An 8422-nucleotide genomic window follows, 5' to 3' on the forward strand; every position below is an offset into this window, starting at 1 on the left:
TGCGCGACCTTAGAATTAAGTTATAGTAAATTTTTAAAAGTAAATTTATTCCAAAAATTAAATTTGTTATACTTTTGCACAATTTGTCATAGTGAGGATAGGCACATTTAACCCCTTAAGGACGGAGGGTTTTTCGGCTCATTTCTCGCTCTCCAACTTCAAAAATCCATAGCTTTTTCATTTTTACGTGTACAGACCTGTGTGAGGGCTTATTTTGTGCGTAACAAATTTTACTTTCCTGTAAAGTTATTTATTTTAACATGCCGTGTACTGCGAAGCTGAAAAAAAAATCCAAATGTGGAAAAATTGAAAAAAAAACGCACGTGCGTCACGTTCTTGTGGGCTCAGTTTTTACGACTTTCACTCTTCGCTCCAAATAACACGTCAGCTTTATTCTTTGGTCCGGTGCGATCGCGGTGATACCAAATTTATATAGGTTTTTTTGTGTTTTAATACATTTTGAAAAATTAAACGAATGTGTAGAAAAAAGAAAAAAAAAATTTTGCCATCTTCTGACGCTAATAACTTTTTCATACTTTTGCGCACGGAGATGTGTGAGGGGTCTTTTTTTGCGAAATGAAGCGACGTTTTCATTGCTACCATTTTTAGATCTGTACGACATTTTGATCATTTTTTAATTCATTTTTTATGTTATGTAAAAGGTGTAAAAATCGCATTTCGGACATTTGGGCGCCATTTCCCGCCTCAGAGGCCACCGCCGCCCGTAACCGTTTTTATATTTTGATAGATCGGGCATTTTGGCATGCGGCGATACCTGATATGTTTGTGATTTTTACTGTTTAATATGTTTTATATCAGTTCTAGGGAAAGGGGGGTGATTTGAATTTTTAATATTTTATTAATTTTTTTTATTATTTAAACTTTTTTTTTTTTTCACTATATCTTAGACCATCTAGGGTACATTAGCCCTAGATGGTCAGATCGCTGCTACCATATACTGCAATACTTCTGTATTGCAATATATGGCATTTTTGCAGCACATTCATTACAATGAGCCACTGACCCCGGATTTATGTTGCATGCAAGCTGGCACCGATGCACCACAATCTAATTCTGTGTGCCAAACACATAGCGAATTTTGCCTAAAATGGAATTATTTGGAAAAACCCAACTAAATCACAGACCACAGAACCTTAGAAAATTTGCACCAATATGTCCATACTGTCCCACTTAGTACGCAATTATTAATAATTAATATAGTTAACAGAACATGTCTGTATATGTTTCTTATTACAATGCATATGTGCAAAGTGCTCCTACTCTTCCCCTCATGCATCGGGATAGTTTTTTCTTGACAAACATAATTTTTTATTGGCCATTTATTTTCTTTAATTTTTTTTTCATGGAAGTTATTACACTTCTTTTACCGTATTTTCCGGGCCATTAGGTGCACCGGAATATAAGGCGCATCAGTCCGATGCGCCTTATATATGGAATAATTCCATATATAAGACGCATTGGACTATAAGGCGCAGGGTCCGGGGGCGTGGCGGAGAGCTGAGAGGGGAAGGGGAGGGGGAGGTGGAGGATGGCAGCGGACCCTACTTACATAGGTCCCCGCTACCGGAGACAGCAGATCTCCAGCGGGAACTGCAGACCAACGCGGCAGAAGTTGTAAGTAGGGTCCGCTGCCCTCCTATAGGGCGCACCGGACTATAAGGCGCACTTTGGATTTCAAAGGAAATCCTAGGCTTTTATGTGCGCTTTATAGTCCGGAAAATACGGTAATTGTAAAAAAAACAAATTCTGTTTAATAATACTGCTTGAGTTTTTTGTTCACAATTAAGGTTTTTTTTTTTGTTTTTAATAAGGCAAGTAAAATTAATCACATATTAGAAATGTAAAGTTTTTGTTTTTTAATTTTCACATATGTTTAGAGTAAAGTATATATTTTTTTAATTTAAACTCCATTATATTTGGCATTGTTTTTGGACATTAATTTTAAACATATATTTTTTTAAAAAATAAAATTATATTTAATGTAATATAGGCAAGGTATGGCCCCAGGGATGGCCGCCTTTGGATTCATCCCTTAATTGCTGAAACAGATGCCACAGGACATTTTGTTAAAATTTTTTCAACTCTAAGAAGGTAAATATATTTTACATTTAATTTGTATTATATAATAGTATCAATTTAAATTATAGTATTATGCCATGCAAATTTCAAGTTTATTTGAATGAAACAACTGAACGCATAATTTAAGTAAAAAATCTTTTAAGCCATAAAGATTTTTAAACATTTAACAGCAACAATGAATGCATATTTTAGTTTCTCGTTAAATGTAAAAAGAAAAAATTATAAAATTTTGAACTTACAAATAGTTATATAGTAACAATTTATTGTTGTTTAACCCTTTCAGGACCTTGCCCTTTTTTGTTTTTTCATTTTCATTTTTCACTCCCCATGATCAAAAATCCATAACTTTTTTATTTTTCCATGTCCAGAGCTGTGTGACAACTTTTTTTTCTGTGTAAAAAATTACACTTACCTTATATACTCGAGTATAAGCCTAGTTTTTCAGCACAAAATTTGTGCTGAAAAACCCTAACTCGGCTTATACTCGAGTCAACTAAAAAAATAAAGACAAAACTCACCTTTCTGACGTCACCCGTAGGTCCTCTTCTGTCTTAGACAGAAGAGGACCTATGGGGGACGTTGGAAAGATGAGTACAGTGTTATTTTTCTCCTACTACAGGGGCTGGGCAGGCTGTATGCTACAGGGGCTGGCAGACTATATACTCGGAGGCTGTAACCAATGCATTTCCCACCCTCGGCTTATACTCGAGTCAATAGGTTTTCCCAGTTTTTTGTGTTGAAATTAGGGGTCTCGGCTTATACTCGGGTCGGCTTATACTCGAGTATATACGGTAATAGAGATGGTATTTATTATTCCATGCCGTGTACTGGGAAGCGGGTAAAAAATTCCAAATTCAGTGAAATTAGTAAAAAAAATGCAATTGTGCCCTTTTCTTGTGGGCTTGGATCTTATGGATTTCACTGAGCACCCCAAATGACATGTCTACTTTATTTTTTGGGACGGTACAATTACGGGGATACAAAATTTATATAGGTTTTAAAATGTTTTCATACATTTAAAAGAAATTAAAAACTCCTGTACAAAAAATTCTTGGGGGATTTTGCCATCTTCAGGCGCTAATAACTTTTTTATACTTTGGTGTACAGATCTGTGGGTGGTGTCGTTTTTTGCAGATTTTGAAGACGCTTACAATGTTATCAATTTTAGGACTGTTCAACCTTGTGTTCACTTTTTATAAAAAAAAAATTTTAAATGACAAAGTGACATTTTCGATTTTGGGTGCAATTTTCCTTTACGGGATTAAATGAAGTGAAAACCCGTTATCATATTTTGATCGGGCATTTTTGGACGCGGCGATACCTAATGTGTTTATGATTTTTACTGTTTATTTATATTTATATCAGTTCTAGGGAAAGGGGGGTGATTTTGAGTTTTTAGGGTTTTTTATTATAATTTTTTTTTAATTTTTACTATTTTTCAGACTCCCTAGGGTACTTTAACCCTAGGGTGTCTGCACGATCCTATCATATACTGCCATATTACAGTATGGCAGTATATGTGTATTTTACTACTCATACATTACAATGTGCTGATAGCACATTGTAATGCATGGGTTAACCTGAATTAGCCTCGGGTCTTTGTGAGACCCGAGGCTACCATGGCGACGGATCGCTGCTCCCCGATGATGTCACGGGGAGCGGCGATCCTCGAAAAGATGGCGGTGCCCATGCACCTCCATCCTTTTGAAGTCGCCGGCAGCTATCAGTGGGAAAACACCCGCGATCGGTGCTGGCACCGATCGCGGGTGTTACCGGTAAGCCTTTGCTGCAATATGCAGTAAAGACTTACCGGCTATGGAGAGGGCACCTGCGGCCGACCCGTGACGTGCTATTAGGTCACGGGTCGTGAACAGGTTAAATAAATGTGTTAAAAAATGAAACTGTATATTGATGAACTTCTACGATTACAATGTAAAGTAGGATATATCAATAAATCTTTTGTTTTTTGAAAATCATCTATGTGTTTCTGTGTTCGGATGGTCCTTTTTTTAAAAAAAAAGAGCAGTTAATGGTTCAATATGTCAAGTGACTCTATTGAAAGATATTCTGGTAACCCTTTTTAACTTGGAATAAACAATGAGGGACTTAAATCTTGGGTAACAATACGTAATATTTTTTAAAAAAATGCTTTGGTTCACCCGGGTTTGCTCGGTTCAATCGCGATCCTACGGCGCATTCTCTGTGGTGGATTCTTCCGTCGATTCACTAAGGCAGTTCCTCCGACGTCCACCAGGTGTCGCTGCTGTGCTTACGTCCGCCGGCGTTAACGTTCCGTTGCTGGGAGCAAGTAAGTGCGTGTCCAGCAACACTTTTTTTTGTTTTTACAAAATACGGCGTTTTTTTATAATCCAACGGGTTTTCGTTTGGGCACGCACCCCCATTTTCATCCCGTGCATGCCGGCGCCAATGCGACACAATCCAATCGCATGTGTCATATATCCGGGGCAATTCAGGGAAAATCGACGCAAAACTGAAAAATTCGGGTTACCAGCCGTAAAGACGGGATTTGGGGCCTTAGTAAATGACCCCCATTATTTTCAAGTGTCTGATAATAGAAATGTAATGCAAGCAAGATTTTTGAAAATTGACATAGAATGACGCTTACTATATATGCTTTGTTGGTTCCTTTTTTTTTTTTTTTTTTTAAATTCCAAATTTATGAATAAGTTTTGAGAAACTTGTGAAACTCAAAATGTAAATTCAAAGTAATTTTTTAAAACCAAAGATGTATATGTAATGATTAAAAGCTATTTAATTTATTAAAAGATTAAAAAAAACAATTAAGAATTATTAGATTGTTAATATAATAATGTCCAATTAGTTTTTTTTCAATAATGTTCAACATTTTTTTTAAATAAAAAAAAAGGTATCCAGAAAAATTTGTGCAAGCAGTTCGAGTCAGCGTTGAACAATTTGATTACATTCTACAAATATGTCGTATATACCTAACAAGGCAGGACACACATATGCGCAGTGCAATATCCGCAGAGGAGCGTTTGTTTATAACCTTAAGGTAAATCATTAATTGCTACCTTTTAAATAAACCGCAACATTATTCAAAACAAAGTAGAGTGCAATCTAATCTAAATTAGTTACAAATTTTAAAAGTTTAGTAAGGTTTCTATAATTTTTAACAAATTAAATATATTTTTAATAAAAATGACAAATTGGAACAATAAAGGAATATTTCTTGAAAGCTATATAACCGAATATTCGTCAATGGATGACAGATGTGTCCCTCACTGTATGGAGGTAGAGTCCCTCACTGTATGGAGGTAGAGTCCCTCACTGTATGGAGGTAGAGTCCCTCACTGTATGGGGGTAGAGTCCCTCACTGTATGGGGGTAGAGTCCCTCACTGTATGGGGGTAGAGTCCCTCACTGTATGGGAGTAGAGTCCGTCACTGTATGGGGGTAGAGTCCGTCACTGTATGGGGGTAGAGTCCGTCACTGTATGGGGGTAGTGTCCCTCACTGTATGGGGGTAGTGTCCCTCACTGTATGGGGGTAGTGTCCCTCACTGTATGGGGGTAGTGTCCCTCACTGTATGGGGGTAGTGTCCCTCACTGTATGGGGGTAGTGTCCCTCACTGTATGGGGGTAGTGTCCCTCACTGTATGGGGGTAGTGTCCCTCACTGTATGGGGGTAGTGTCCCTCACTGTATGGGGGTAGTGTCCCTCACTGTATGGGGGTAGTGTCCCTCACTGTATGGGGGTAGTGTCCCTCACTGTATGGGGGTAGTGTCCCTCACTGTATGGCGTGTAGTGTCCCTCACTGTATGGCGTGTAGTGTCCCTCACTGTATGGCGGTAGTGCTCCTCACTGTATGGGGGTAGTGTTCCTCACTGTATGGCGTGTAGTGTTCCTCACTGTATGGGGGTAGTGTCCCTCACTGTATGGGGGTAGTGTCCCTCACTGTATGGGGGTAGTGTCCCTCACTGTATGGGGGTAGTGTCCCTCACTATATGGGGGTAGTGTCCCTCACTGTATGGGGGTAGTGTCCCTCACTGTATGGGGGTAGTGTCCCTCACTGTATGGGGGTAGTGTCCCTCACTGTATGGGGGTAGTGTCCCTCACTGTATGGGGGTAGTGTCCCTCACTGTATGGGGGTAGTGTCCCTCACTGTATGGCGGTAGTGCTCCTCACTGTATGGGGGTAGTGTCCCTCACTGGATGGGGGTAGTGTCCCTCACTGGATGGGGGTAGTGTCCCTCACTGGATGGGGGTAGTGTCCCTCACTGGATGGGGGTAGATGTGGTAGACTGTGTGCTGGAATTGTAGTTAAAAGTGTTGCTGTTGTGCCTCTCATTTATTGATTTGTATTTTGCCACACTGTATGAGCGTTTGTGTCCCTCACTGTATGGTGATAATGGTCTTAGCTGCATTGCGGTAGTGATACTCACTTTATGCAGGAAATGTTCCTTCCTGTATGTTGGTAGTGAATGTCAGTTTTTTTCCTTATAGTGCTAAACTTTAGGGAAGAATAGTGTCTCTGTGTAAGGCGTTTTTTTTTCCTTTTTTTTGCAATCTTTTTCATCACGTTATTGCAATATTGTGCTACATTATAAGGTTGAAGTGGTGCACATCACATGCTGATCTATACATGGTGTCCATATCATTGTGTTGTAAATGTTTCTGAGAAATGTGTGTTTTTTTGCAAATTTTGGATCAGAATAAGTTTTTATTAACACACTATTTATAATCTCTGGTTAGGGATAATAGACACTTATGTGGGGTAAAGCTGGCACATTTACACAAATGTAACAAATGTCTGCACTTTTCAATTCAATTTTCTTGCGTTGAATTTAAATAGATTTCAAATTCTGCAAATGTTTTTTTTATTTTTTTTATTTTTTGCTTTTATTTGCACCTTTAATGTGTGTGCTTAAATAACAAATACATAGCATTAATCTGTAGCAATTGTTTTAGATTTTAAAACATTTTGAAGGAACACTTTGATTAACCATTTACTAAGATTAACCATGTACTATGTACAGTAATTACAATATATACCAGGCAGAATCATCAGCCAAAAATTTTAATATTTGAACAGTGTTTTCAAATTATGTTAGCTTCATTTTTTATATTAATAGTAATTTTCCATTTTGCATTAGGTTTTTGGCTACCGGTGAATCATTTGCATCATTACATCTGCATTTTCTCCGTGGGCGATCTACAATCGGTGAAATTGTGGCATGCACCTGTGAAATTATTTGGACCTGTCTGCAGCCAATTTATATGCCAACACCTTCTGAGGCTCAATGGCTGCAGATCGCCACTGATTTTCTCCATAATACAAATTTTCCAAATTGCTTGGGGGCTATAGATGGCAAACATATACGTGTAATCCAGCCACCACATAGTGGCACGCAATTTTTCAATTACAAAAAATTCTTTTCAATTGCCCTAATGGCAATAGCAGATAGCAATAATAATTTTATATGCATAGAAACTGGATCGTACGGAAGTACAAATGACTCAAGAATTCTTGAAAATAGTTCCATGTGGCAGCATATACACGGCCAACACTCTAATCTCCCAGCACCCTCAAGTTTGTCATCTAATGGCGTGTGTTTGCCACATGTTTTCGTAGCAGATGAGGCGTTTGCATTATCACCACACGTCCTACGCCCTTATTGCCAGCGTGGGTTAACGAATCACAAACGCACTGTCAGGTTCGCTAGGGAGATTGCTGGGACTTCTGGTTCTTCTGGTGGTACCAGCAGCGTTCTCCGAACCCCGGCGCGTATCCGCGCAAACTCCACCTCTCGTCCTGGGCAGTGGCTGCTAAGATCTCGCGCTGTCTAGGAGTGGCTGGGACTTTGAACCTCTGCTTGGTGCTTGGTTGTTTCTGCACCATGAGGGGTTAATTCCCAGATGCTGTCCAGCACCTATCAGGTTCTGGAGGTGGAGTTCTGGCTGCATAAATTGCCGCTTCCTTAGTCACCAGTGCCAGTGTTTGAAAATCCCTTTCTCCACCTGGTTGCTGCTAGTTTGTATTGCTCTGTATCTGTATATATATTGTTGCTAACTCGGCTAGTTTTGGACTTTGACTCTTGCTTACTGATTCTGCTTTTGACGTACCCTCTAGTTGTGACTCCGGCTTGTTTACGATTCTTTTATGTTTTATGTTTGTCAGTCTGTTTGTGTTCCCCTTCCCACACTTACCCAGAATATTTCGAGTCTTCAAGTAGTCGCCCCACGGTTTAGCGTGGGGGGGCTATAGGAAGGGACAGAGGTTGGGGCAAGCTCAGGGCACACTTTCCCCTGTCTTTTGTGTAACCAACCCTAACAGAAACACTGGC

The 8422-nt window shown here is 39.2% G+C and overlaps 1 long non-coding RNA gene across 1 annotated transcript; it reads left to right on the forward strand.

Annotated features, from left to right (window-relative positions):
• Window positions 1-2004: 2004 nt before the first annotated feature.
• LOC140113406 (uncharacterized) lies at window positions 2005-7785 on the forward strand. Its single transcript, XR_011852716.1, has 3 exons — window positions 2005-2112; window positions 4988-5134; window positions 7232-7785. It is a non-coding gene; the product is annotated as an uncharacterized lncRNA (long non-coding RNA).
• The last annotated feature ends 637 nt before the right edge of the window (window positions 7786-8422 follow it).

This window comes from Engystomops pustulosus, chromosome 1 (assembly GCF_040894005.1).
Source record: "Engystomops pustulosus chromosome 1, aEngPut4.maternal, whole genome shotgun sequence".
NCBI classification, from domain to species: Eukaryota; Metazoa; Chordata; class Amphibia; order Anura; family Leptodactylidae; genus Engystomops; species Engystomops pustulosus.